Source organism: Melospiza melodia, unplaced genomic scaffold, assembly GCF_035770615.1.
Source record: "Melospiza melodia melodia isolate bMelMel2 unplaced genomic scaffold, bMelMel2.pri scaffold_28, whole genome shotgun sequence".
Classification (NCBI taxonomy): domain Eukaryota; kingdom Metazoa; phylum Chordata; class Aves; order Passeriformes; family Passerellidae; genus Melospiza; species Melospiza melodia.
In genome coordinates this window covers 1,276,842-1,284,917 of record NW_026948600.1, presented here as the reverse complement: position 1 = coordinate 1,284,917, position 8,076 = coordinate 1,276,842, and the positions used below count along the sequence as shown (strand labels likewise).

Sequence of the window (8,076 nt, the reverse complement as noted above, 5' to 3'; positions counted from 1 at the left end):
CTGAAATCGAAGAAATTTCCCTCTCTTAATCGCTCTCTTTTGCATCCAGTTCGTTGTTGCTTTGGATGCACCCCAACCACGGGATGTCTGCCTTTTCCAGCCCCTGTCTGTTTTCATATTCTGGCCAGGCCCACCCAGGGTACCACGACACTCTTTGAAAACATCGTTCACCACCCCTTGCAGATGTTGCCCTAAAATTTTCATGAAGGCTTCCCAATAGCTGGTGAATCTGCAAGCCGATAATCGCGTTTGGATGGCATAATGGTACTGGAGCTTCAATTGCCCCTCCTTTGGTGATTTAGCAGACCTGGGACGATGTTCAATCACCATCTCACCTTCTGGCCCAGCCTGACCTTTCGTGGAAGGATCTCTGCCCAGAAGGTGCCTTCTATCACTGATCTGCTTTGCCCTTTTAGATGGAATATGCCTTGCAATAAGTTGGTTAATATTCTGACTACTGGCAAACTTCTCTACCAATTGTACCAGGAGAGCCTCCTCCTCATCAGTCCATACCCTTTTGTGGGCCCCTCTGGCTGATGACTCTTTGGGATGGGCGGCAACAATCCATTCCAAATTCCTCACAAGAGGATGTATTATCCTCTTGTGCTGGCCCAGGCCGATCGTGGTGGCAAAACCACATTGGCATACCTCACAGACCCAGTTGCCAGTTGGAGCCACACACAGCATCCCTTTACAACATGGGGCGTGACAGACAATACTGTGGTACTTAAGATTTTGTTTACCACATTTAGAGGACCTAAAGATGACCTTCTTTTGACCCTGGGCCCTCTTTAGATTGTCAATTAGCCCCAACATCCTAGTCAACCAGGTCGCACAACAAGGACAGGATGGCTTTCTCTCAGGGATGGACATGACAGGAGTTCTTATCGTTGCTCCGTCACCACTGGTCCTGGGAAGAGCCTCAGGTGTTCTTGGCTCTTCTGTGCCTCCATCTGAACACTCAGAATCCTCTTGAGCCAACCCCAATGGGGAGATCTCATAAGGCTCACGGAATTTTGCCAAGCCCTCCCATGCGACTCCAAGATGTATTCCACAACCCCTTGTAATTGTGGAGTTAACAAACTCCAGACATACCAGATTAAATCCCTCTTCCCTGGGCACAGAGGGTATATAGATGGAATCTTGGCATCTTTGATGCTTAGATCTAGTGGGTCAGTCTGAGTGGCAGTCAATACATATCGCAAAGCCAATGATCGCACCATCATGTCAAAGAGACAACAAAAAGAGTGAGGGTAGAAGTAGTTAGCAGCTGGCCCTCTCCCAGACTGCCAGCTGTGTCCAACACTAGCCTGTGGACAAGGCTTTAGGTAGCAGCAAAATGACTGTGCCAACTTTTTGTTTCAGCAGCTTGTGAAACTATTATTGGGTGGTGAGTCCAACAACAGGGAGGGCAGATTTTTGCTATCTCCCACACTGGTACAGAAGTCAATTCTGTTACCACAAGGGTATCCGGTGGGGCTACAAGGAGGCGTGACTTGCGCAGCCGTGCCCAGTTTGTAACTATGCCCTCTCTTAAGAGAGTCAGAGTTACTCCCACTGTTTACCTGCGATTCATTGAGTTTCTTCACTTTGACATTCAAAGCACTGGGCAGAAATCACATCGCGTCAACACCTGCCTTGGGCCTTCGCGATGCTTTGTTTTAATCAAACAGTCATATTCCTCTGGCCCACACCACTTCTAAGCTGGCTGTTAGGCACCGGCCGAGGTGGGGCGCTGGCCTGGAGAACCCCCCGGGGACCCTCACCAGCATGAACTGCTTGGCCGGTGCCGGCTGCAGCCACACACACGCTGGCTGCCCACCACATACATCCAACTGCCCCCAGAGGAAACGTGCTACACTATTTTGGAAAGCAGCCGTATGGAGCCCCACATGACAGGTTGCAGAGGCCACTGAAGGAGAAGGTGGATCAAGCCAACTTGCTGAACTCAAAGCTGTTCAACTGGCCCTGGACATTGCTGAAAGAGAGAAGTGGCCAAAGCTCTGCCTCTACACTGATTCATGGATGGTAGCCAACACTCTGTGGGGATGGCTGGAGAGGTGGAAAGAGGCCAACTGGCAGCATAGACGAAAACCAATTTGGACTGCTGATGAGTGGAAAGACATTGCTACCAGGGTAGGGAGGCTACCTGTGAAGGTCTGCCATGTAGATGCCCATGTCCCCAAGAGTAGAGCTAATGAGGAGGACCAAAACAATGAGCAGGTAGATCAGACAGCAAAGATAGAGGTGTCTAAGATAGACCTAGATTGGGAACACAAGGGAGAGTTATTCCTAGCTTGATGGGCCCACGATGCCTCAGGCCATCAGGGCAGAGATGCCACCTACAAGTGGGCACGAGACCGAGGGGTGGATTTAACCATGGACAGTATTTCTCAGGTTATCCATGACTGTGAGAAGTGTGCTGCCATCAAACAGGCCAAGGGAGTGAAGCCCCTGTGGTACGGTGGGCGGTGGTCCAAGTACAAGTATGGGGAGGCCTGGCAGATTGACTCCATCACACTGCCCCAGACACGCCAGGGCAAGCGCTATGTGCTGACCATGGTGGAAGCCACCACTGGATGGTTGGAAACCTACCCTGTGTCTTGTGCTACGGCCCGGAACAACATCCTGGGCCTGGAAAAGCAAGTCCTGTGAAGACATGGAACCCCTGAGAGGATTGAGTCAGACAATGGGACTCATTTCAAGAACAGCCTTATCAACACCTGGGCCAGAGAACATGGCATTGAGTGGGTGTACCATATTCCCTACCATGCACCAGCGGCAGGCAAAGTTGAGAGGTACAACGGACTGTTAAAAACCATATTGAAAGCATTAGGTGGAGGATCTTTCAAAAACTGGGAGCAGCATCTGGCAAAAGCCACCTGGTTAGTTAACACCTAAGGCTCTACTAAGCGAGTGGGCCCTGCCCAATCTGAGCCTTTGCAGAGAGTAGATGGAGATCAACCTTGTTACCTTTTATGACCAGGTAACCCGCCTAGTGGATGCAGGGAAGTTTGTAGATGTTGTTTATTTGGATTTCAGCAAGGCCTTTGACACTGTCTCCCACAGCATACTCCTAGACAAGCTGGCAGCCTGTGGTTTGAACAGGAGCATTCTTTGCTGGGTTAGGAACTGGTTGCATGGCCAGGCTCAGAGAGTGGTGGTGAATGGTGCTGCATCCAGCTGGCGACCAGTCACCAGTGGTGTCCCTCAGGGGTCTGTGCTGGGGCCAGTACTGTTTATATTTTTATTGATGATATGGATGAGGGTTTAGAGTCTTTCATTAGCAAATTTGCAGATGACATTAAGCTGGGAGCATGCATCAATCTGTTAGAGGGACAGAGGGCTTTGCAGAGGGACTTGGAACGGTTGGATGGATGGGCAGAATCTAATGGGATGAAGTTCAATAAGTCCAAGTGCCAAGTCCTGCACTTTGGCCACAATAACTCCCTGCAACGTTATAGGCTGGGGACGGTGTGACTGGACAGTTCTCAGGAGGAAAGGGACCTGGGGGTGCTGGTTGACAGTCGGCTGAACATGAGCCAGCAGTGTGCCCAGGTGGCCAGGAAGGCCAATGGCATCCTGGCCAGCATCAGGAATAGTCTGGCCAGTAGGAGTAGGGAGGTCATTCTTCCCCTGTATGTGGCACTGGTGAGGCCACACCTTGAGTATTGCATCCAGTTCTGGCCCCTCACTTTAGGAGGGACGTTGAGATGCTTGAGCGTGTCCAAAGGAGAGCAACGAGGCTGGTGAGGGGCTTGGAGCACAAGCCGTATGAAGAACGGCTGAGGGAGCTGGGGTTGTTCAGCCTGGAGAAAAGGAGACTCAGAGGTGACTTTATCACTCTCTTCAACTTCCTCAAGGGTGGCTGTGGTGAGCTGGGGGTCAGTCTCTTTCTCCGGGCAACAACAGGCAGAACAAGAGGACACAGTCTCAAGTTGTGCCAAGGGAGATACAGGCTAGAATGAAGGAAGAGGTTTTTAACAGAACAAGTGGTGAAATACTGGAATCATCTACCCAGGGAGGTAGTAGAGTTACCATCCCTTGATGTGTTTAAAAAAGACTGGATGTGGATCTTGGTGCCATGATCTAGTTGAGGTGTTAGAACATGGGTTGGACTCGATTATCTTAGAGGTGTCTTCCAATCTATAAATTCTGTGATTCTGTGATTCTGCAGATAGCTTTGATAATAGAGGATTGTTTAGCTTAGAATAGAGTGTTGTTAATTTAGGGAAGCTCTGAGGTATCTTTTAAGTAGAAATGAAAGAATTGTCATTATAAGAATTAAGCTGTGAGAGGAAAAGCTGGGCTGCAGCCCAACTGGAGCCTGCAGGTGCTCCAAGCTGTCAGCCTGAACAGGCCACCTGCAGGGCAGCAGGATGAAGATGGAGAAGTGGCGAGGGGATACTTTGTTTCAGCCCGAATGCCAATAAAAGTCTAAAATATCCAGAGTGTTGTGAGACTCCCTTCCTTGCCAGGCTGTAGCTAAGTGGACAGTCCCTTTCAGAGGCCCAAAGAACATAGTGAGGTAAGCAGCTTTGCTTACCTGAAGTGTGGAATGCCCATGGGCAGCTGCAAGACTTGCGGGTAATGAATGCCAGGTGATGAGCTCACATTCAGGACAACACTAGGAGGCAGATGTGCAGTCCTTTCTGGGCCTCTTGTCTTGAAGATGTCAGGGTGATCAGCAGCAATCACCATTTTGTTCCCACCCTCCTCTCACTATGTCACCTATGGGATGGAATGGCATTCTCACAGCAGCATCTGGCCCTTCCTCCCTGCTTCTCTTTTCCCCCCTTTTCAGCCCAGAGCCCCAGGGACCATCTGGGCCAGCCTCATCCCCCACGGATGTGTGCAACCACCAGGGCCTCCTGCAGAGCCCCATTCCCACTCTGCTGCCTCCTTGGCCTTTTCCCACATCTGGGCCAGACTGCTGTTGCCAGTTGTTGTGCACACACACACACACACACACACACACACACACACACACACACACACACAGAGCATACCAAGCATACCACACCTGTCAGGGAGCAATTTGATGTAGGAGCCCCTGCTAACCACGGCTCAACAGCCCGGCACTTTTCCCACCCAGCTGTGGCTCCATTTGGACTCCATCTGCTGGGATACCCACTGTGAGGGACTGCTCAGGGCCTGGATGCTCCTCGAATGGTGTCCACAGGCCTGATTTCCACGCCTCCCCATTCCTCCTACCCCTAAAGCTGCCTCAGCCTTCTAAACACAATTTTTCTTACTCTAATGGCTTCCTGTGCTTTACTACATACTGTAAACAGGAGTACACAGTTTTGATTGTCTTTGCTCTAGAATTAATAAAGATAAGTTGGAAGTGCTGCTAGAGTTTGTAATTTCAAACTTGAAGCAACTGCAAGAAGTAGAGAAGCTTTCTGTGCAGCTTTTCAGTGAATCTGAAGTCTCCTTCCTCTTCACTCACTTTCAGCATATCTGTTGATTTTCCTTTGCTGTCATCTTTTAAGGTTCATCACTTGTCTATCCATCTGTAACAAAACCCTGTAAACCCAATGCAAATTTACCATCCTTTGTATTTTTCCTCTTCTGGAAAAACTGAGGCTCCTGTCCTCTAGACTTTGATTCCCATCTTGGCTCTGGCTAAGAACAGAACAAATGGAATTTATTACCTGCTAGTAAGACCTGCTATCAAAAGTCACAGTTAGAGCTAAGCATGGTGCTTCTCTCCCTCTTTTGAATACACATCTTTGTGTCTAGGCCTGGGGATTTCCAGAAGCACCTGGAAGCTACTGCCAAGAACAAAAGTCTCGCTCTTGCTGGTTTGGATATGGATCTTTTGGTAGGATTTTGATCTACACCTACAGTGACCTACAGGAACTGGTTCTTTGACACAAAGTGCCTTCAAGCAACATTTCAAAGCATAGTGGGCAATGAAGTCCAGATACTAATGAGTAGTGGTTTGTTTGAACTCTGTGTAACATATGGTACAATAGCCCAAAAGATGTTATTTTTGAGTGTTTCAGTTGTTTAAAACTTAGTCTTATTCTTGTCAACACTTTTCTTTCCTCCCTTCAGAAATCTACATGCCCAGGTACTAATTTCTTTCTCAGTTTGCTGACAAGTTACCTGTCAGACAATACTTGTTTCTTGACCCAGAGATGGGGCAACTGTCACCATTAGGCCAGACGTGACATACACACGTGATCAGGGTCCAAGAAGAAAAACAGTTTTTTATTCTGCACGTTTTCCAGCTTATACACTCCTAACCAAACGTGATCTTCAGTCCACCGCTGGCCTTGGCTCGCAGGTGGCCACCAAGTGAGTGTCCTGGGAGGGCATCTTGGAGTGGGCACGGCTGGTAAGTGAGCAGAGCCAGCGAGAGGAGCCGGTGGGGCGTGCCGGGAGGGGCTGAGGTGAGGCCCGGCAGGGCGGCAGCCAGAACGCTGCGAGGGCAGCGAGCGTGGAGTGAGCAGGGGCTGAGCAGTGCCCCAGGCCGGGCCATGGTGAGCTGCGGCGGGGCCGGGCAGGGGCTGCCTGAGGCGTGGCGCAGCATCAGCCCCACTGATGGCATTGCGGTCCCTCTGCAGCACAAGGGCGCCCTGGTGCTGGTGCTGCTGTGGAAGGTGTCGTGACCTGGCTTCCGCGGCGTCATGCAGCTCCTGGACTGGTTCGAGGTTCCCGAGGGCTTCACACTGCTCATGGAGCGTCCGCAGCGCTGTCAGGACCTCTGGTACTTCCTGCTTGAGTGGCAGTTCCTGACAGAGCCCGTGGCACGGGGGCTGCTCCGCCAGGTGCTGGAGGCCGTGCGGCACTGCAGCAGCCGGGGTGTCCTGCACCGCCACATCAAGGCCGAGAACGTCCTCGTTGACCTGGCCACGGGCAAGGCAAAGCTCATCGACTTCGGGTGAGGCACAATCCTCCAGGGCACGTTCTACACCAGGATGTCAGGTAAGCCCAAAGCCGGGGCCCAGCAGGGCAGCAAAGTTTCCCCCTTGGCTGGCAGAGGGGGAAGAGGGAGTGAAGAAAGGAGGGAGGGAAGGAGGGAGAATCCTTCTTCAGCCAGCTGCAGCCAAGTTGCTTTTTGGCAGGGCAAGGGCTGGCTGTTGTGGAACAGGAGCTGGCTGGGAGGGAGGGAGCAGCATGGGCCTGATGAGCTATGCCCGTGTCCCATAGGAACACCGGAGTACAGCCCACCAGAGTGGATCCTCTTTGGCTGCTACCATGGCCAGCCAGCCACCATCTGGTCCCTGGGCATCCTGCTCTATGAGCTGGTCTGCAGGCACCTTCCTTTCCACACCAACGAGGACATTGTCTGGGGCCAGCTCTTCTTCCTGCCCCGGGTGTCTCAAGGTGGGGATGTGCCTTCAAGGCATGAGGGGAAGAACGGGATTGGGAGGGGCAGCTGGCACATAAGCATCCTGCTCTTGCAGCTGGTGAGGAGGTAGATCTCCTGGGCTCAGCTGGAGGAGGTGGCACCTGTGCCTCTGTGCTGGTGTCCTCCACAAGAGAGGATTGATAGGAAGATTTTGGCTGTAGCTCTGAGCACTCCTGGTGGCCTGGGCATTGTGGAAAGGAGCCTTGTCCCGCTGAGCGGCGGTTTCTGGTTTCTCTCCGCAGAGTGCCAGCACTTCATCAGGTGGTGTTTATGAATGGAGCCCACAGACAGGCCATCACTGGAGGACCTTTTTGAGCATTCTTGGCTGCAGGAGCCCAGCCTGGCCCAGGAGACAGCAGAGATGCATTCCTGTGCACAGTAGGATCCAGGAGCCAGCAAGTAGCACCAGCACGTGTCTTGTGGCGCTGGAAGAAAACCCTGGAGCGTTTCCATGCGACTGCGGCATGGAGGAGGGAGCGCAGCCAAGGAGATGCTTCCGCTGGTCCCCATGAGCTGTGGATGGAGCGGCTCCATGGTGCCCGTCCCATTGGAGAAGTGGTGGCAGTGCAGTGAAGATGCCACGGCACCACAGCTCAATGGCATCGTGATGTCCCTGCAAGCCGGGGCACAGCTGGCATGTTCTTCTGGAGCACGACCCCTTCCTGAGGGGGGAACACCCCCTCAGGAAGCTGGCTGGCTACCCCAGGATGTCG

At 52.0% G+C, this 8,076-nt stretch overlaps 1 pseudogene; it reads left to right on the top strand.

Moving 5' to 3' along the window:
• Positions 1 to 6,488: 6,488 nt before the first annotated feature.
• LOC134433844 (serine/threonine-protein kinase pim-1-like) lies at positions 6,489 to 7,875 on the top strand (annotated as a pseudogene).
• Positions 7,876 to 8,076: the final 201 nt, after the last annotated feature.